This window comes from Lactuca virosa, chromosome 2 (assembly GCF_052849685.1).
Source record: "Lactuca virosa cultivar CGN04683 chromosome 2, Lactuca_virosa_CGN04683_v6, whole genome shotgun sequence".
Classification (NCBI taxonomy): domain Eukaryota; kingdom Viridiplantae; phylum Streptophyta; class Magnoliopsida; order Asterales; family Asteraceae; genus Lactuca; species Lactuca virosa.
In genome coordinates, this window is record NC_136427.1 from 189,600,867 (window position 1) to 189,622,729 (window position 21,863).

The 21,863-nt window shown below is 42.9% G+C and overlaps 1 pseudogene; it reads right to left on the bottom strand.

Moving 5' to 3' along the window:
- Positions 1–17,329: 17,329 nt before the first annotated feature.
- On the bottom strand, positions 17,330–19,486 carry LOC145158054 (septin and tuftelin-interacting protein 1 homolog 1 pseudogene; annotated as a pseudogene).
- Positions 19,487–21,863: the final 2,377 nt, after the last annotated feature.

The following is a 21,863-nucleotide window of genomic DNA, read 5'->3' on the forward strand; positions in this document are numbered from 1 at the left end:
ACGCGATAACCTTCCCTCTCTGCATGAGCACACATCCGAGGCCTTGATTCGAAGCATCACAGTACACTACGAAGTCCTCGGTTCCCTCTGGGAGAGACAAGATCGGTGCGCTGCATAGGGCTTGTTTTAACATTTGGAAAGCAGTTTCTTGTTTATTTTCCCACTTGAATATCACACCTTTCTGCGTCAAGGTGGTGAGTGGTTTCGCAATCTTGGAGAAGTTTTGTATAAATCTTCGGTAGTAGCCAGCAAGCCCAAGGAATTGTCGAATTTCGGTTGGCGTCTTGGGTGCTGACCAATTCTCGATTGCCTTGATCTTGGAGGGGTCCACATGTATGCCTTTCTCACTTACCACATGTCCAAGGAAATCCACTTCTCTAATCCAGAATTCACACTTAGAGAACTTAGCATAAAGCTTCTCCGCTCTTAGCGTCTCTAGCACTTGGCGTAGATGTAGGCGATGCTCGCTTCGCGAGTAGATCAAGATATCGTCGATGAATACGATTACAAACTTGTCTAGGTAGGGTCGACACACTCTATTCATTAGGTCCATGAATACCGCAGGTGCGTTTGTTAAACCGAAGGACATCACCACAAACTCGTAGTGCCCATAGCGAGTTCTGAATGCAGTTTTGGGAATATCTTCTTCTTGAACTCGTAGCTGATGGTAGCCTGACCTTAGGTCGATCTTTGAGAAAAATTTGCTCCTTGGAGTTGGTCGAAAAGGTCGTCGATTCGGGGCAGAGGATATCGGTTTTTGATGGTGAGCTTGTTTTCCCGATAGTCGATGCACATGCGAAAGGATCCGTCCTTCTTCTTTACAAAAAGGACTGGTGCTCCCCAAGGTGAGAAGCTTGGTCTGATGAACCCTTTGTTCAAAAGCTCGGTCAACTGACTGGACAACTCCTGCATTTCTGATGGTGCGAGGCGGTATGGAGCTCTGGCTACGGGGGTAGCTCCGGGTATTAAGTCAATTCTGAAATCGACTTGTCGTGCGAGTGGTACACCAGGAAGATCCTCTGGGAACACATCCGGGAAGTTACACACTTCGGGGATGTCCTTGATGTCTTTCACGTCTTGTTTCTTGTCTACTACATGGGCTAAGAAGGCGTGGTACTCCTTCCGGAGATACTTTTGGGCTTTGATGCATGAGATGATTTGTAAATTCGCACTAGGTTTGTCACCATAGATAAGAAGGGTTTCGTCATTTGGTAGATTGAGGCGAACGGCCCTTTCGTAACATAGAATGTCGGCACGGTGAGGAACTAACCAATCCATCCCGATGATTACGTCGAAACTTTTTATGGTGACTGGCATCAGGTCAATTTTAAATGTATGGTTGTCTAGAGTGAGAGTACATTCTGAGTATATATCGCTAGTGCGTTCTACTTTCCCATTTGCCATTTCTACTACATAAGTATCCTTTAGTGATTGGGGATTTTATTCAAGTAAATGTTTATATTGGTGGCTCACGAAACTCCTCTCCGCTCCACTATCGAATAGTACGCATGCATAAGAGTTATTGAGGAGAAACGTACCGGTAACCACCGTGGGATCCTCGACTGCTTCCCCATGTCCTATTGCCAGGACTCTTCCTACTCCACCAGCATTAGGGGCTTGTGCTTTGGGGCAGTCTCTTTTGAAGTGACCTGCGTCTCCACAGTTGTAGCAGGTCCGGGTTGCCCCCGTACTGGCGACTTGGTTGATTGGTTGAGCCGGCGCTTTACAGAAACGAGCAGTGTGCCCCTTCCTGTCGCAGTTGTTACAGTGCATCTCCCTACAAGCACCATTGTGGTGAAAGTTGCACTTGTTGCACTTAGGTAGTTTTCCCGCATATGGCTTCGGTGGTGCTGGAGTGGTAGCAGTAGTGGCAGCATTAGTAGCAGCATGGACAGCAACAATTTGTTGCTTCTTAGCGGGGTCCTGTGCTGGTTGGCTCTTCTTTTCGTTCCAGAACTTCCTTTTGTTGTTTCCCCCTTTTGATTTATCAGTGGTGGTGGTTGTAGTATTATGACCGGCTCGGTGGTCAACAAGTTGTTGTGCCAGCTCCCTGGCACTGTCAAAAGTAGTTGGCCTTGAAGCCAGGACACTACTTTGCACGTGGAGAGACAGTCCCCAAAGGTATCGCTCCACCTTTTTCTCCTCCGGAGTAACCATTGTTGGGCAGAGGAGAGCCAATTCATTGAATCGGGCGGTGTAGGTTTCAAGGTCAGAGCCCGTCATCCTGAGGTTCCAGAGTTCTTGTTCCAGCTTTTGAATTTCACCTCTCGGGCAGTACTCCTTCATCATCAACGTTTTTAGTTCTGCCCAGGTTATGGAGCTAGCCACTTCGAGAGTAAGTGACTTAACCCGGCAGTTCCACCAAGTAAGGGCCCGGCCGGTGAAGGTTAAGGTTGCGAACTTAACTTTGCTCGCTTCGGGGCAGGAGCACACCTGAAAGACTACTTCGGTCTTTTCAAACCATTGCATCAACGTGATGACTCCCCCGCTTCCATTGAAGTTGTCGGGTTTGCCATTTGTGAAGTCTTTGCATGAACACTCTTTTGCACGCCACGTACTGTCTCCGTGGTTAGAGTGTGTAGCTCCCGATCCCGAACCACCAGCTCCGTTGGTCCCTATCTGCGACATTGCGGCCGCTACGGCTGCTGTTACTGCAGCCTGGAACATCGCGGGATCAAACTGTGGAGGCGGCGGCGGAGGAGGTGTTGCTGTGTTGCTGGAAGGTCTTGGTCTTCTTCTTGGCGGCATGGTTCTGTCATAACTCGTAAACCAATGTACTTTTAGTAAAAGTGTATTTATAGGGAGAGAAATCTTTTATACATAAAGTATATTATTACGTTGTTTTCCGGTATGTTTACGATACATACGATTTTATACTTTTTATTGACCCAATACATTGGGCTATGAGGTAAAATGAAAGTATAAAATATTTTTATTATAGTAACACAAAATACTCCTATAGTATTTGTAAATGTTTAGTTTTGAGTTCTTAAAGCATTTAGTTACTTTATAATATTCATCATACTTTTAATCAGAATTTATAAGTCCTTGTCTTACCCGTTCGGCTAACGACCCTCCACCGATCAAGGAAGCGGTGGGTGAGAGTGGACACCCATTAAGTTGCCATTTTATAGGCAACAACCTTATACCCCCCTTATAGACCGGCTTCGTGAATGAGGCGTACTAGCGGTAAGACGAGTTTGTTAGATTTGTTGTCCATCCTGACCATCCCCCGGTATATGCAAGTCAATTCCCGGACAGATATAGTTGATCAGGCTATATCCTTCCCAGACTTGATTTACATATACCAAGGCATACCCATAATGTACAACTCCTCTTCTTTTATTTTATGTTCTTCTAGTTATGACACTATGTGAGCATGTATGCATGTATTTATACTTTTTAATAAAAAGAATCATTTATTTTCTAAAAGTATATTTATTTGAAAAATGCACAAATCAGAGACTATTAGTCCCAATTGTGTTTATAGTTTGTATATCTTATGTGGTTTGATATACTTAATTCACTATAAACCGCGCTCTGATACCAATCTGTCACACCCCCAAACCAAGGATGGCGGAAACGTCTGGGGGTGGAGGACTTCATGTATAGTATCATAACAGCAATTGTAATAGTAATTCAAGCAAACACAACCAACATATATATAATTGAAAAAAAATTACATCATTGTATGAATTACATGTTTACGAATCAATTACAATATATTGATAAAATATGAAATAGTAGACGCCTTAGCGTCCCATCCTCAAAAGCACTTGATTACCTGTTTAATTGTTTCCTGAGAATACAAGTTGTTTAAAAAAAATGTCAACACAAAGGTTGGTGAGTTCATAAACTTTTCGTTTGTAAAAGTAGTATTTGTGTTAGAAAAATCCAATATTTTCCTTAATGTGTAAATGTAGTCTTAAAACCCAAAGATCGAAATGTACAAGTAATTTGTCATATTTATAGTAAAACAATGCAAGTTTAAATCGACATAAACTCGTTAAATTTTAATGAAGTTCCCGTAAATTCCAATGTTTGTTAATACTTTATGTGAGTTTATTATAACCATACTATGACCAAGGTTGCCTAAAACGACGTTCTTCAGGCGTCGGAAATGTTATGACATTTGTCACCCCAGACCTATCGGTCTAACTGTTGCATGCAGTTTAGGTGTGAGTTTGTCAAACCCAATATAGATCTATACACAAGTATCACGCTCTCCCTCAAGGAGACTCTGGTTACAATACATGACTTAATGGTAATTTGAAGTAATTGTCTCACAAAGTCATTAACGGAATTTCGTGTTATGAAAACTTGGTACCGTATGGCCGTACCTTGCTTAATGAAAATATCCTTTGTATAAATGTACCCTTTTTAAATGTATGTGTTATGTAATGTATCATAAACTATACCTATTATAGTTTATCAACCAAGGGTAGTACGTGGTAATGTATGCAAACTATATTCAAAATAGTTTATTTAATGTTTGAATGTATCGATTGTACTTTGATTATAATCACTTGTTATTCTTTATATTTTATATGACCAAATCCATTTGTAAACTGATGTGTGTCTAAATATTAAGATAAAATGTCATATATTGCAGTAACATATAGTCACATAAAGATATACACCTTGCTCAACATGTTACAAGGTGAAATGAAATTAACAGCAACTTTTCGTTAAAAACAGTTTCTGTTACCGTTCTTAGAAAATTTATAGAAAAATCATCACAGCTCTAAATCTAAATCCGCAAATTTTGAGAGTTTGGAATATGAGTCTAGTTTGTTCGTAAATTTTATCATGATTTTTAGTGATCTCTAACAGAGGTGAAAATGTTCATAATCACAGACTGGTCGGGGTTTACCTCTGAAATGACAGACAGTTTTGTAAAAATCACCATTAATTGTAGAAAAATCATTTGGAGATGTGCAAGTAGTCATTTTAAAGCTAAGAGTTTGAACTACTTGCACCTGAAACAGTTTTGAAAACTAAAATTTTTAAGTTGACCAAAACAGTCCGTGATTAACGTCCATCTTTTCTGATGCAATCTGTTAGAAAAAGTTTAATTGTGTTCTTGATGATTTTACTTGTATTACCCCTTTAAAACTTAAGAAAAACATGTGAATGTATGGGTATGAACTCACCTTATGTGGTTTCAGTAGATGAAAGTGAGAGAGAGGAAGTGTTCAACTCAAGAACACTAAGAAGATGTCTTGATGATTCGAGAATCTAACACCGAATAAGATGGAACTTGTGTAAGATATCAATGATTTGAGTAGAATGGAGTTTAATAATTATGTGAATGATGAAGATACTTACTAATTGAAGAAAGAAATCCCTGGAGAGGGCCTTGAAGTTCTTGAAGTTGAGAGAAAAGATGAGAGAATTTTGGAGAGTGTTCTTGGTTGCTAAGTGTAGAATGAAAGAGTTTTTATGGAGAATGAGGAGAGAGGATCAATCCTCCAGCTCTTAGAACGTGGGAAGAGCTGGAGATTGGCTGTAAAGGTCCACTAAGGAGACAAGGGGTAGTGGGAAAGAGTGGCTGATCATAGAGTGAGGTGGTAGTGGGTTGCTTTTGCCATAAATTAAGGAAAAGCAAATATTCCCTCAATAATTAGTTCAATCACCAATTCTTTTAATATATTTTATAAAAACCCTGGAGATTTATATATTTTGGGGCCTTAGTTTATAAAATAAAGTTTTGGGTGAAAATCCCACGTTAAAATAATGAAAAACGGAGTTAAAATGAAGTCGTAGTCGAAAAACCGGTAAAAAGGGCCTGACTTCGGACCTCGCTTCGGACGGACCTCGCTTCGGACGGACCTCACTTCGGACGGACTTCACTTCGGACTTCGGACTTCGAACACTTCGGACCCTTCGGACACTTCGGACACTTCGGACTTCGGACACTTCGGACCCTTCGGACACTTCGGACACTTCGGACACTTCGGACCAGAGGTTTCGGTTTCGGATCCTTAAAGCTATTTTACTCGTTTTTATCCCGTTTCAAGCGATTTTTGACCCGGTTAAGGGTCGAGATGACCCAAATGATTACAAAAAGTTAAAGTAACTTTTGAGAGAGATTTGGGAGAGATTTGGGAGAGATTTCAATTAGAAAGAGATAGAGTGAAAACGATTTAGAGAGGTTTCGTTGGTGATTAATTTGAGTGTCCGGCTTCACAACGCAAGGTTCGTAAACCCCATTAAACCGTGTTTTAGTGTCGTACACAATCCCGATGATTGTGCAATAGTGTTTTATCGCTTTGGTTCGTTGTTTAGCACTGTTAAGGCTAAGGAAAATCAAACACATGAACTTTCCAAATGAGGATTTCTCATTAAAATAGCGAATTGTATAGTGATTACATAACGTAAACCCTAGCATACAAGGGTTATTGGAGTTGACCGGTTTGACTTGTTGACTTTGAATTGACCGAAATTTGACGGTTGTCACAGAATAGATGGAAAGCAGTGTCGGTAAAGGGACTTGGTGAAGTTGAAGCAATCCTTGAGGAAAGTAAGGATAGATATGGAAGGTAGTATGGGCCCGTACTACTGAAAGCAGAGGATCTGTACTCGAGTCAAGGAGGGCCAAGATGGTACCAGGAAACTTGGAGAGTGTGCGAGGCCTCTCGAGATTATGTATGATCCTGACATTTATGTGTTTATTTTCAGTATGGCGATTACGCGACATGGAGCAGGAAGTTCAGGATCTGGGTCAGGATTAGGATCAGGCTCGGGTGCGGGATCCGAGCAGGTTGATGACAACCTACACGGGTTCATCGCGTCGGAGATCACTAGAGGTATCCTTGAGTCGACCCCTATCATCTTCGGGTCGATCAAGGAGGGAATTATCGAGTTGATGGAGGATCGCCTCCAGGCATTTCGGAGGGACTCGACGCCCAGCCAGTCGGGTACGCGCACCCTGTCCTTCAAGGATTTCAGGGGAAGTGGTGCGTCGGACTTTCATGGGGTGAAGGACCCCATTGCTGCCAGGAGATGGATCGCAGACATTGAGTCTGCGCAGTTGACGAGCTTCTGCCCGGAGGGGTCGAAGGTCCACTTTGCTGCGGGATGTTTGAGGGATAGAGCTAGGGATTGGTGGGAGTCAGTTGGTGACTCGCTGGGATCCCCAGCCATCAAGGCTATGACTTGGTCGGATTTTGTGACCAGGTTCAGGGCTGAGTTTGCGCCAGCGGTGGAACTTCAGCAGCTGGCTAGGGAGTTTCTTGATATGAGACAGACGACCGAGACAGTGGCGGAGATCACCGCTAAGTTCCGGGAGAGGGCCTTGTTTGTAACACCCGAAATCAGAAAGGTCAAGAAAGGAAAGGAAAACCATAAGTTAAAAAGTGTCGACTCGTCGAGTCCAGGGAGGAACTCGACGAGTCGGAGCGGGATCCGGGTGTAAAGTAAGTGACAGACTCGGCGAGTCGGCAAGTGGACTCGGCGAGTCTGGTCTGAAGAGAAAAAAAACCCTAAATCCGGGACTTTGTGCACTATTTAAACGTCTCATTCTCTTCCTTAGGGTTCCTTTACAGTCTCTCTCACCTAGAATACCAAACCCTAGCCGCCATAATCCTTTTTGGAGCAAGATCTAGCTTTGGTGAAGGAAACCTTGAAGATCAAGAAGCCTAGATCAAGGAGACCAGAAGAAATCCGGATTATACTTCAGTGGGAGGTCATTTTGGAGGTAAGGAATCGTTATCCTTGGCCTTCTCCTTTCTATTTCAACATTCTTGGAGTTCTAGGGATTGGTTAGAGAAATATTGATGAGATCTTGAAGCATGAGTTAGATCTGGAGTTGAAACTCCAGATCTGAGTTCTATATGAATCATTGATGCAGAAAGCCTTTCTATTTGTTATGCAAAAGCCTTTCCCCAAGAGTTAAGTCCCTTTCTAGCTTGGTTTTGATATTATGAGACAAGAAGCACGTAAAGGTAGCAACTTTATGTTGCTAATGGACTCTAGGAACCCAGATCTATTGTTTGGAGCAAAGGAGTAGCTCTGCGACTCGAGATTATGAGAATACACGAAAGGACTCGGCGACTCTGGGAGATGACTCAGCGAGTCGGGCTAGATATCAGACTTAGAGTCGCGTAGGAACTCGACGAGTCACATGGGTGGACTCGGCGAGTTGGATGAAGATAGGCAGGAACTCGACGAGTTGGAAGAACAACTCGGCGAGTCTGTTGAAGATTGCCTTGGACTCGGCGAGTCTGTTCTTGGACTCGGCGAGTCTGGTCGCAGAACCTCAAACCTTTCCTGGTTAAGCCTCGAATCAGTGAGTCAGGAGGTGACTCGGTGAGTTGAGCAGGATGGGACTCAGAGATCGTTGAACTCGACGAGTCTTAGGGGTGACTCGGCGAGTTGAGTCGCATTATGAGAATTTCAGAATATAAGGACTCGACGAGTCAACGGGCTGACTCGGCGAGTAGAGTCAGTCTGGAGGGTTGACTTTGACCAGGACTTTGACTTGACTAGAGTTGACTTAGTTTGACTGTTGAAGGGCAGTTTGGGACTAAGTGTTATATTTGGTATTAGTAGATTGGGGAGTCATTGGAGTAGCAGTGCGGGAGTTGTTAGATAGTAGTCAGCAGGGTATCAGCAAGAACTCCAGCAGTGCAGGTGAGTCTTCCTTCCAGTAGGAGCGGGTCTACGGCCACAATGCCGACCCGTTTAGTTAGCAGTAGTTCCGGACCTCGGTCCGATGCAGTAGTTGGATTGCTTGATGTCTTTGTGATTCAAGCATGTTTTGTGTTATGTGTTCCGGACTTCGGTCCGATGCAGTATACAGTATATGTGCTTATGCTAGTTGATATGTTTATGCTATGCTATGTTGAGTTAGTTTCCGGACTTCGGTCCGATGCAGTAGTTAGTATGTTTGATGCCTTCGTGGCTCAGACAGGATTTATGTGTTATGTGTTCCGGGCTACGGCCCGATGCAGTATACAATGTATGTGTTCATGCTAGTTGATATGTTTATGCTATTCTATGTTGAGTTAGTTCCGAACTTCGGTCCGATGCAGTTAGTCCGAACTTCGGTCCGATGCAGGGGACAAGGTCCCAGTCAGTTCCAGACTTCGGTCCGATGCAGGGGGCAAGGCCCCAGTTAGTCCGGACTTCGGTCCGATGCAGGGGACAAGGTCCCAGTCAGTTCCGGACTTCAGTCTGATGCAGGGGGCAAGGCCCCAGATAGGCCGGACCTCGGTCCGATGCAGTGGGCAAGGCCCAGTATGTGCTTTATATGTTTGTATGGTATGTGGTAGTTTGGGAGAGCTCACTAAGCTTCGTGCTTACAGTTTTAGTTTTTGGTTTCAGGTGCTCAGTTTTCAAAAGAGGAGCTCGGAGAGGTTGCAGTGCACACACCATAGTCAGTTAGCCTGGGATGTTTTACTCTGATAATAAGTTTATGATTTGAATTAATACTATGAAATTATGTTACGACTTATGAAACGGTTTTTATAAATATGGTTTTAGTAATGTTTTAAAAGAAATTTTTAGTCGTGAAAATTGGGTCGTTACATTGTTGGTACCTCAGTACGTAGGGGATCAGGAGATGTGGAAGACCCGCTATCATGATATGTTGAGGGATGACATTCGGGAGCATGTCAGCTATTCTGCTTGCCCGACTCTGGATTCCATGATTGCCAGAGCGAGGGAGAGAGAGATTGATTTAGAGCACCTCAGGAAGAGGAAAGTTAAGACAGGGCAGGTTGTTGGGGTTTCAGGGAAGAAACCCAAGGGATTTGACGCTAGGTCGAAGGGCCAGCAGGGCCAGGACCGCTGTGGGAAATGCTGTAGGTCACACGAGGGAGTCTGATGCACTGGGTCGGGATCAGGCTGTTATAAGTACGGCAAGACTGGGCATTTTGGCAGGGATTGTACTACCCCTGCCCCCACTGTTCAGATGTCAGACCTGATTTGCTTCCATTGCAATCAGAGGGGCCATAAAAAGGCCAACTACCCCAGGTTGACAGCAGCAGCAGCGCTAGTGGTGGCGCCAACTCCAGCGGTGACACGGGTTATGGATGGCCGGAAGGTCAAGCCAGAGGCTCCAGTGGTGAGGAGCCGAGCTTTCCAGTTGACACCCGAGGAGGCACACGCCGCACCCGATGTGGTGACGGGTATGATTTCTTCCCTTTAATCTTTTATGTTATGTCGCTATGATTTTGATATGTTATATGTGTGCTCTGTTTAGGATCGTTCCATGTGAACGGTATCCCAGTTCATGTGTTGTTTGATTCGGGTGCTACCCGATCGTTTGTCTCTCTTGCGCTTAGCAAGAGGTTTCCTGAGTCCTCGGGCATGTTAGATTTCCCTCTAGAGGTCGAGATTGCGGACGACCGGTCTTTGCGAGCATCAGAAGTTTTCAGGGACTATGTCCTGAGGTTGTACGAGGAGTGCTACTTGGTGTATTTGGTCCCCATACCTTTGCGGGGAACAAGGTTATTATAGGTATGGATTGGCTAAGCCCCAATGGGGCGGTGATCGACTGCGTGCAGCAGTTGGTGCGGATTAGAACCCCAAGTGGGGGAGAGCTGGTGATTCAGGGCGAGAGGCCACAACAAGGACCAGCCTTATGCTCAGCAGCGAGGGCTAGGCGCTACCTCCAGCAGGGTTGTGCAGGATATGTCGCCTACGTTATGGATACCCGGGAGGCGGGTAAGACGACGGTGGGCAATGTGCCAGTAGTATGAGAGTTCATGGATGTATTCCCCGAGGAGTTGCCTGGGATACCTCCGGAGAGGCAGGTAGAGTTCAGGATCGACCTAGTCCCTGGTGCGGCCCCGATAGCCAAGGCACTGTATCGGTTAGCTCCTCCTGAGATGCAGGAGTTGTCCACACAGCTGCATGAGCTGTTAGACAAGGGATTCATTAAACCGAGCAGTTCAACCTGGGGAGCCCCGATTTTATTTGTAAAGAAGAAGGACGGGTCGCATCGGATGTGTATAGATTATCGGGAGCTGAATAAGGTAACGGTGAAGAACCGTTACCCACTCCCGAGGATTGATGACCTCTTTGACCAGCTACAGGGAGCATCTTGGTTCTCCAAGATTGATTTGCGTTCAGGTTATCATCAGATGAGGGTCAGAGAGGAGGATGTGTAGAAGACTGTTTTTCGGATGCGTTATGGTCACTATGAGTTCGTGGTGATGCCTTTCGGGCTCACCAATGCTCCTTCCGCGTTCATGGATCTCATGAACCACATGTGCAGACCGATGTTGGATCGGTCTGTGATAGTTTTCATTGATGACATCTTGGTTTATCCCAAGATGCGAGAGCAGCATGAGGAGCACTTGTGGGAGGTTCTGGATACTCTGAGGAGGGAGAGCTTGTATGCTAAGATCTCCAACTGTGAGTTCTGGTTGCGCGAGGTGCAGTTTCTTGGGCACCTTGTCAACCAGAACGGGATTTCGGTTTACCCGGCCAAGGTGGAGGCCGTGATGAGGTGGGAGATTCCGAGGTCTCCATTTGAGTTTCGGAGCTTTCTGGGACTGGCAGTCTACTATCGGAGATTCATTCAGGACTTCTCCAAGATAGTCGTGACCTTGACCCGGCTGACGAGGAAAGTCGTGATCTTTCGCTGGGGGCCTGAGCAGCAGGCCGCGTTTGAGACGTTGAGACAGAGATTGTGCGAGGCGCCAATTTTAGCCCTGCCGGAGGGCAAGGAGAATTTTGTAGTATATTGCGATGCGTCCATCTCAGGTTTGGGCGCGGTATTGATGCAGAGAGGGCATGTTATCGCTTACGCTTCGAGGCAGCTGAAGCCTCACGAGGCGAACTATCCGATGCACGACTTGGAGCTGGGGGCTGTTGTTTTCGCCCTCAAGATTTGGCGCCATTACCTCTATGGGGTTCGTTGTACCATTTACACGGACCATAAGAGCCTGAGGTATCTCATGGACCAGCCAAATCTAAACATGAGGCAACGTCGGTGACTTGATGTGGTAAAGGATTATGATTTTGAGATCCTCTACCACCCGGGGAAGGCCAATGTCGTGGCCGACGCGCTTAGCCGCAAGACGGCGCCGATCAGGGACATCTTTCTGAGGATGACAGCCGTGACTCCGCTGTTGGAGCAGATTCGGGAGGCCCAGCAGGAGGCCATAAAGGAGGAACATCGGAAGAGCGAGCGAATTATGGATCAGGTTTCCTCCTTCGACTATGACGGTCGTGGATTGTTGACTCTTCACCGTAGGGTGTGGGTCCCATATCATGGAGGTGTGCGCCAGGTATTGATGGAGGAGGCGCACAAATCCAAGTTTTCTATCCATCCCGGTGCGAAGAAGATGTACAGGGATCTTCGTCTGGATTATTGGTGGCCGTGTATGAAGAGGGGCGTAGCTTGGTTTGTGGAGAGGTGCCTGACCTGCAGGAAGGTCAAGGTTGAGCACCAGAAACCTCACGGCAAGGTCCAACCGTTGAATATCCCGCTGTGGAAGTGGGAGGATATTACTATGGATTTTATTACGAAGCTTCCCAGGACCGCGCGTGGAGTGGATTCAATTTGGGTCATCGTTGATCGATTGACAAAGAGCGCCCATTTTATTCCGATTCAGGAGAGCATTTCGGCCTAAAAGTTGGCTGACATCTATATCAGGGAGGTAGTGGCGCGGCACGGGGTGCCAGTTTCAGTGATTTCCGACAGGGATGTACGGTTCACTTCCAGGTTCTGGAAGAGGTTTCATGAAGAGCTGGGTACTCGTCTGCACTTTAGCACCGCCTTTCACCCACAGACGGATGGTCAGAGCGAGCGGACCATCCAGACTTTAGAGGATATGATGCGGGCGTGTGTTTTGGACTTCGAAGGTAGTTGGGATACTTACCTTCCACTGGCGTAGTTCTCCAATAATAACAGCTATCATGCGAGTATCGACCGTCCTCCTTTCGAGATGTTGTATGGGAGGAAGTGTAGGACCCCGATATGCTAGGGTGAGGTGGGTTAGAGGGTCATGGGGAGTACCGAGGTGGTATTCAAGACGACGGAGAGGATCCAGCAGGTTCGGAGTAGGCTTCAGACTGCTCAGAGTTGGCAGAAAATTTATGCCGACAAGCGTCGATCGGACCTGGAGTTCCAGGTCGGGGATATGGTGCTCCTGAAAGTGTCGCCTTGGAAGGGCGTCATTCGATTCAGGAAGCGGGGAAAGATGGGCCCCAGATATATCAGACCCTTCAGGGTTGTAGCCCGGGTGGGCAAGGTGGCATATAGGCTGGATCTGCCAGCCGAACTCAGTAAGATTCATAGCACTTTTCACATCTCTCAGTTACGGAAGTGTCTGGTGGACGATTCGACGGTGGTACCATTAGAGGATATTCAGGTGGATGACAGCCTGAATTACATCGAGCGGCCAGTGGCGATCCTTGACAGGAAATCGAAGGATCTGAGGAACAAGAGAGTGGAGCTGGTAAAGGTGCAGTGGCAGGACCGCAATGGCTCGGAATGGACCTGGGAGCCGGAGGACGAGATGAGGGAGAATTACCCCGAGCTTTTTCGGGACCGAGCAGTAGACTTCGAGGATGAAGTCTAAGATAAGTGGGGGAGATTTGTAACACCCGATTCCTGGTATGCCTTTAATTCAAGTATTCTTATGTTTTCTCTAGGACTCGACGAGTTGGAGGCCCAACTCGTCAAGTAGAGTCGTGATCCGCGGGAAGTTTAAGTAGTCTACTCGACGAGTCGGGAGACCGACTCGGCGAGTAGACGCTGTTTGAGTGAAACCCTAAATTGAGGGTTTGCACCCTATTTAAACACATTATAACCCATCAACTCAGCCCCCGTCGTCCAGAGTAAACCCTAACTCGAAACCCTAGCCTTTTTTAGTGTGTTCTTGAGCCTTGTGGTGTTGCTTTGTGTGATTGAAGCTTGAAGAATAGAAGGAGGCTTGTGAGATCAAGGGGAAACAAGAAGATCCAGAGTTTTGAGCATATTTCCAGCTTATTAGAGGTATAAAGCCGAAACCTTGTCTATTCATTGTCTAGATCTTGATTTTGGACTTTTTCTTCATCTTTCTAAGCCCTAGTAAGGATGTATTCGGGATTGAGTATAATAAGTGAGTTTGTGCTTCAGATCTAGGGTCATTGAGGGTCCTTTTGGCATAAAGGTGCCCACTTTGTCGCCATAAACACCCCATGCATCTTGTAGACCATCTTTTATGGCTTTTTGAGCCAATGATCCCATGCATGTGCACCAAGCTTGTGGCTTTACGAGTAAAATGGACATTAGGAGGCCAGATCTATAGTTTTGATGTGTTAAGACCCATTTAAATCGACTGTATAGTAATGGTCAAGGATGGACTCGGCGAGTCGTTCTTAGGACTCGACGAGTCGGGGTGTAATGACCACCAAATCCCTTCTGTCGATGGACCAGATGAGAGTGTGTAAGGTCCCTCAGTTGTTTGGGCTCTTAAGGGACCTGGGAATCATGGGACTCGACGAGTGCTAGAACAAACTCGGTGAGTCCAAGGCAATCTCCCAATCTTTGAAGATGGACTCGAAGAGTTGTTCTTACAACTTGGCAAGTCATAGACTGGACGCACTCATTTGCTGAAGATGAACTCGACGAGTTCAAGGAAGAACTCGGCGAGTCGGTTGAAGATTGACTGAAGTGTTGTTGAAGGTGAACTCGTCGAGCTCTTGCTAGACTCGACGAGTGGGGACGGGTTTGTAGTATTCTGTGGACGAAGGGACTCGACGAGTTGGCAGACCAACTCGGCGAGTCTGGTCAACCAAGGAGTTGACTTGACCAGGGTTTGACTTTGACCTGGATTCGAGTTGACCCTTGTAGGGGTTGTGAGTACAAGTTGATTACTTAGAGGGGTTGTCGTGTAGGGATTGAGGAGTCGAGGAGAGCCGACTTTCACACCGAGGGTAGTGCAGACACTACACGACTTGGAGGTGAGTTTCCTTCTAGTAGGGGTGGGTCTACGGCCACAATGCCGACCCACCAGCAAGGGTGTTGCGTAGATGATTGTCTTTGTGATAATCATCTAGGATTGATGTGCGATATGATTATTGTGCTTGATATGATCATTGTATTTGATATGCTTGTTGTGCTTGATATGTATTAGTAATAGCAGGGGTGGAATAGTCCCCAAATACCGGTTGAAAGATATCGAAGGGGAGGGTAGCTCCCGGATACCGGTTGAAAGATACCGAAGGGGAGGGTAGCTCCCGGTTACCGGTTGAAAGATACCGAAGGGAATGGTAGTTCCCAGTTACCGGTTCAAAGATACCGAAGGGGAGGGTAGTTCCCAGTTACCGGTTGAAAGATACCGAAGGGGACGATAGTTCCCAGTTACCGGTTGGAAGATACCGACGATTATGCATTATTTGGTATGGGTATGATGGGGGAACTCACTAAGCTTTGTGCTTACAGTTTCAGTTTTGGTTTCAGGTACCTCTTCGTCTAAGGGGAAGTAGCCGGCGGTGTAGCAGCGCATCACACACACATATGGTTTCCGCATGTAGATTTCTGGGATTGTACTCTGATTTTTATTACTTTTGATGATATGGTTTTCAGACACGTTGTTATGGTTTATATAAATTGATATGACATTGGCAATGTTTGGCAAACTATTTATGAATCTTGTATTAAAAAAAAATAAATAAATAAATAAAAAAAAAAAATTGGCTTCGAAATTTGAGATGTTACACAAAATTTATGACCTTTTAATATTTATTTCGTAATTAATGCATACACCAAAAACAAGATTATCCTACTTCACATACTTAGAATTGCCTTTTGGATGGCAGGAATTTAGATTTGGGGCTTAAGGGCGTTAATTTTTTCTTCTCTGCACAATTGACGAACTTTGAAATCTCATTTAACGATAGGCATGGGTTTGACTTCAAAAATTAAGGAATTTTTTAATTGAATTAAAATTTCCATGACAATTGTTTTGTTTTGTGGGTAGTGTCTAGTTACCGACCAGTACCATTTCTGAATTTTTATTTCCATTGATGTAATATTTTTTGTAATAATTTCAATCTCTCGACATACATATTATTTATAAATTTGTAACAGTGTAGAAAGAACATTGGTGATTAGGCCGATTAATGTTTCAAATTTTGATGTTTGTATAACTATGAACTGTCTATATTTGTTTATTGTAATTTAGTTTTTTCAAGATTCCCTGCAATCTTTATCTTTTTCGCAATTGGAATCTGTCCTATTTGAACCAAGGGAAAACAACCAGACGTTGGGAAACAAAAAGAGACAAATACCTCATCGGTTGGCACATCAAGACCAACAAAGAAAATGAAATAGGTATGCAGATAACAAATCATTTGTGAAACTTTACAGAAATGTTTTCCAGTGATCGTCCCACCAAACACTTTATTAAATACCAATTTACCAAACATAAAGTATTGATATGTTCATTTCCACATTAGTTGTTATGTTTTTATGGTACTAAATCTAAAAGGCCAACAAGCAACTACATTTCCTCTCTAATAGTTTATCTCAATCATATTATTAGTTGTTACATGTGATATTATTACTCAATAATGTTACATTCCATATACTTATTTTGTATTTTTTATCACGCGTTTAGAATTAATAACGTGACTTTCACTTATTGAGGTTTATTCATGTGTTGTTATAGACGGTACAATCAACTAAAACATAATACCCATATTCAATCAACTCTTAAATAGTCAACCATCTGTTTCAAAACTCAGATTTTTAAAATTTGTACATGTGGTTACTTTGAATTCAAGATTTATATCGACTTTTCATGAGTGTTTATTCAAATTCAGAATTACGTTTGCTTATTTATAAATCAGAGTTTTGTATATTGATTCTTGATCTATTAATGACTAATCCATATATTTTCATGGGTGTTTATTCAAATTCAGAATTACGTTTGCTTATTTATATTTCGGAGTTTTGTATATTGATTCTTGATCTTCTAATAACTAATCCATATTTTCATTGATGTTCTGTGGTGATCACATATCACCTAACATCAAAGGGATGGGGATGTTTTTTCACTGACATATATTAGAGGGGAAATTTATCAATGTCGTCATCTGTACTATCGTCACATGTCTAGAAAACGAAATTGAAGAAGTGACTAAATTAACAAAATGAACAACTGATTCTTGAATCAGCTTCAACCTGGGTTCTACTTCTGTCATCAGCCCATGGGTCGTGCGTGCGTGCGTGCGCGCACACACACACACTAATAATTAATACCACTCATTGAACCGGAGATCATTGATAAGCAAAAATATATAACCATTAGAATAGTAGTGAAACCAAACAAAGGTATAGTAGATCCATTCATATATATGAACTAGAGACAAACCAATATATCAAAAAAAAAGAACCAAATAAATCACTTAGAGAATTTCAGCCTCTTCTCAGAACCCAACCCTTGTCCAGGTTCACCAGTTGCTCAAGGGTTACAAGAGACCATCTGTGTTCAGTTTGAGCAAACAGCTTTTGGTTGAGAGAGTCTATGATTACACTAATGTTCCCAAACCTAAACACTTGATGGCCATCTTTCATTCTTCCCACTATAGGCATAAACAGCAAATCATTATCTTGTGCATAAACTCCAATAAGTTCCTTCAAACTCATATCAACAATACCAACACCACCAGAACCTGGTTGCTGTCCCTTTGCTGCCTGAGGTTCAGAGTGGGTCTTGATGTTTTCTCTGAAACCTGGATGGACAACCTCCAAGCCTTCAGCCGCCTGGTTCATCATGTTCAGACCAATATTAAGCCAGTATCTTACATGCTCATTCGACAGAAGCTGGGGTGGGATAAGATCCTTCCAACCCAGGTACCAATTTATAACTTGTTGAAAATCCGGCTTTGAACATAACCATTGGTACAGAACTTGTAGCCACTTGTTAAAAAACACGTCCATTATACGAAGCATGTGATGAGTCGGAATCGCACTAGCCCAAGTCCGGACCCAGTAAAACGGGTCAAGCTTCTGATCTGCTGGATTGACTTGGAATTCATGCATGACTGCCAGCAACTTTGGAATGATGTATCGGACCATCGTCTGTTCCCAGCTTGTCGGGTCAAAAACAGTCTTCCAGGGAGACAATATGTAGTAAGCTGACATATCACTTGGGTGCCAAGCATGAAGAACATTTTCTAGACGATTCCTTATGGTATGATGCAATGTCTGGAGCTTCTGCCCCAGCAATGGCAGCCATGGATGGACCCACGAATGTATTGGTATGGTTTCCCGACGTGGGTCCCACGAGTCGACAGCAGACGCTAACTTTGGCATGACAATGTTGTCAAGTATGGTTTGAAGAGCAGAGTGAGGGAGTAGTTGTTCCCAAGAATCTAGGAAACGGAGTAAGGGTTGAGGGTCCCTAGCTTGCATGGTGTTGGTAGCAGATATCCTTACAGCTGGGAACACGGCTTCCATAAAAAGCTGTGTGTAAGATATCTCATTTCCTTTCAATAAATCTTTCCATACCGACATAACATTCAAACCGTGTAACGGGTTTTGCAGTGGGTCCCATCCTTGGAAGACCCTACTCAGCAAAGGCAAGGCAAAAGAGGACGCGATAATAGCCAAACCAAACAGCTTGTACTCATCAAGATATTGTCTCTGTAAGTCCCCGAATGACATGGAAACAGACTCTAAAGTCAATGTCCCTAACAAGCTCTCCTTTGTCAACCGTTCCACCACATACACCATCTCTTCCATGCTATCAAGTTGTTTTTTCTGACGGGTGGCATCATCTTTTAGCTTCTCCTTTTCTTTTTGCAAAGTCACAACCGTCTCTCTCTCTTTTCTCAAGTCCCACATAATCTTCTTCATATCAAGTTTAGCCCAGGCAACAATCAATCTTATATTATGTTGGATGGGGCTTGACTTTTCTTCTTCTTGTTCTTCTTCGGCATTCAGATTCTCTAAACTTGTCATCACCCGAACTTGTGGTCCCCTCATGTCAAACACTTTCTCAACAACATCCAACCCTTGTTCTTGCTTCTTCATCAACAGCTCCTCTGCGGTTATGTACTCTTTTTCCTTCTTTTTTAAAACACCTTGTTTTAACCACGTCTTCTCTTTTTGTGGAAAAACCTTAATCTCCTCGATTGGTTCCTGCTCTTTATAATCATTGAACCCAATTCCCATATTCTTGGGACGCAACTTTACTTCAATCGGAGCAACAATACCTTGTGCATTCTTCCCTAGCCCACCTCCTCTATACCCCATCTTCTCAAGCAACTTCATTCCGATACCTTTTGTGTCCTTCTCAAACACACCAACGTCTTTTCCAAATCCTAATTTACTCGACTTCTTCTTGTTTAATGATCTGGACCTCTCAAGTACACCAACGCCTTCACCATCTTTTTTGTTATCCTCTTTGCTGCTGTCATGATCCATTGGCATCCTGGACACATCTTTCCTTCGTTTTTCCTTGGAATCACTGTCGGTGTCAAACATACCATACAACACATCGTGCTTACGCTTCCCGTAGTTTAATTCTTCCTCCATAAACCTTTACCCACTAATTCTTAAATAAACACTCACGTCTCAAACACAACCAGAAACTAAAAAAGAAAAGGTCTCAGACTGGGCACAAGATTCACGATTTAACCAATTACTGCTGAAACGTTGAGTTGCCCCCTTGCAATTTGCGCAGGAACGAGGGCGAATTGGGTGGGGAGATCAAACAACTGATTTGGGAACACCGTGAGATGTGGAACTTGGTCTACAAGGAATTGGATTGAAAGAACTCATTTAAACCCACAAGCCACAAGATATATAAAGCATGCAAACGATTTTATAACTTGATAAACACGCACTTACCAAGATTAAACCCATCTAATATATCTGACGTAATTAAATTCGACCTAAACTATTATTATCAGAAAAACAAATAACCAAATTTGTTTAATTTTCTTAAGGTTTAATTCTTTTTTTTTGAAAAATACATGAAATATTCTAATATAATATTACACCGTAAATATTCTAATGTGATTTTTAAAATGTTAAAATATTCTAGTATTCTACTAGATTTGTCATATATGTAAAATATTCTAATATTCTACAAGAATATTCTAATATTCTACTAGAATATTTTACAAATATTTCAAAAAACAGTAATTTTTTTTTGGATAAAAAAATGAAGAAAATAATATTATAAAATTTTTTTTTGAAAAATTTTCAATTATTTTGCATTTTAAAAATATTTTTTATCTATAAAATGAGTGGATAGGATTGCGTCTCCTCATCTCACAAACTATGGTGGTCTAACACGAAACTAATCATTTATATATATAAACAAGGGTCCTGTTAGAGCTACTATTTCTATGGTGCAAAGCAATAATGATTCCGATAAGAACGATGCAGTGGATGAAATTAAAGAATACTATGATTGTAGATATATTTTTGCATGTGAAGCTTCATGGCGGATTTTTAAATTCGATGTTCATTATAGATATCCTGCTGTGATTAGACTACCTTTTCATCTTCCAGATCAACAACAAGTTGTATATGAGGCAGACGATGACATTGAAGATGTTCTTGACCGAACTTCAATTGCTTCTTCAATGTTCACATCTTGGATGAAGTGTAATGAAATCAATAAAGAAGCACGGAAACTGACATATGTTGAATTTCCTACAATGTTTGTTTGGCACCGTTAAGATCTGATTTGGAAGCCAAGGAAAGTTGGATATGCGATTGGTAGAATTCACTCTGTTTCACCTAAACTCGGAGAAGCATATTTCTTAAGAATTCTTTTAAATAAAGTGAAAGGTCCTAAATCATTCGAAGAAATTCGCACAGTATGGTGAACTATGTTCTTCTTTTAAAGATGCATGTTATAATCTTGGCCTTTTAGATGATGACAAAGAATTCATCGATGCAATTAAGGAAGCAAGTCTTTCTGGATCTGGTTTTTATCTACGGTTCTTATTTTCTACGATGTTATTGTCCAGCAGTTTGTGTAAACCAGATATAGTTTGGCAAAACACTTGGGAATACCTGTCAGATGGAATTCTTTACAATCAACAACAGAGATTAAAGTCTCCAAGTAATATAACTTTATCTGATTATTATTAAAAGAGTATCATATACAATTTCAGTATAAATTCAATTATATTTTATGTCCCAATCAATTAGTTTTTTTATACGTTCCAATTAATAAATTATTTTCCGTATAGGTTTATCACTAAACGAAGATCAACATAAAAACTTGACTTTGTTTGAGATAGAACAAATTTTACTTCGTAACAATTCCAGCCTTAAAAAATATGGAAAGATGCCTTACCTAGATGTTGATTCTGTTTCATCTTCAAACAGTCGTCTTATTACCGAGGAGCTAGATTATGACATTCCAAATTTAAAGAACGATTTTGATCGGTTGTTTGTTGCATCAACAAACGAGCAACGAGACATTTTTCTTGATATCATGGATGCAGTTAAACATAGTAGGGGAGGTGTATTCTTTGTTTATGGTTATGGTGGAACTTGTAAGACATTTCTTTAGAAGACAATTTCTGCAGCAATTAGAGCTTAAGGTGAGATTGTTTTAAATGTTGCTTCAAGTGGGATAGCTTCATTATTATTGACTGGAGGCCGGACAACACACTCTCGGTTTATAATTCCCATAAATCTAACTGAGGATTCTTTTTGTAGAATAAATCCAAAGAGTGATCTTTCCAGTTTAGTAAGAAAAACCTCATTGATCATTTGGGATGAAGCACCCATGGTACACAAGCATGCATTCGAAGCTTTAGATCGAACTCTGAAGGATATATTAAAGTGTGCCAATCCTACAAATTCAAATATTCCATTTGGAGGGAAAGTGATTGTCTTTGGAGGTGATTTCAGACAAATTCTACATGTTGTTTTAGGTGGCAATAGA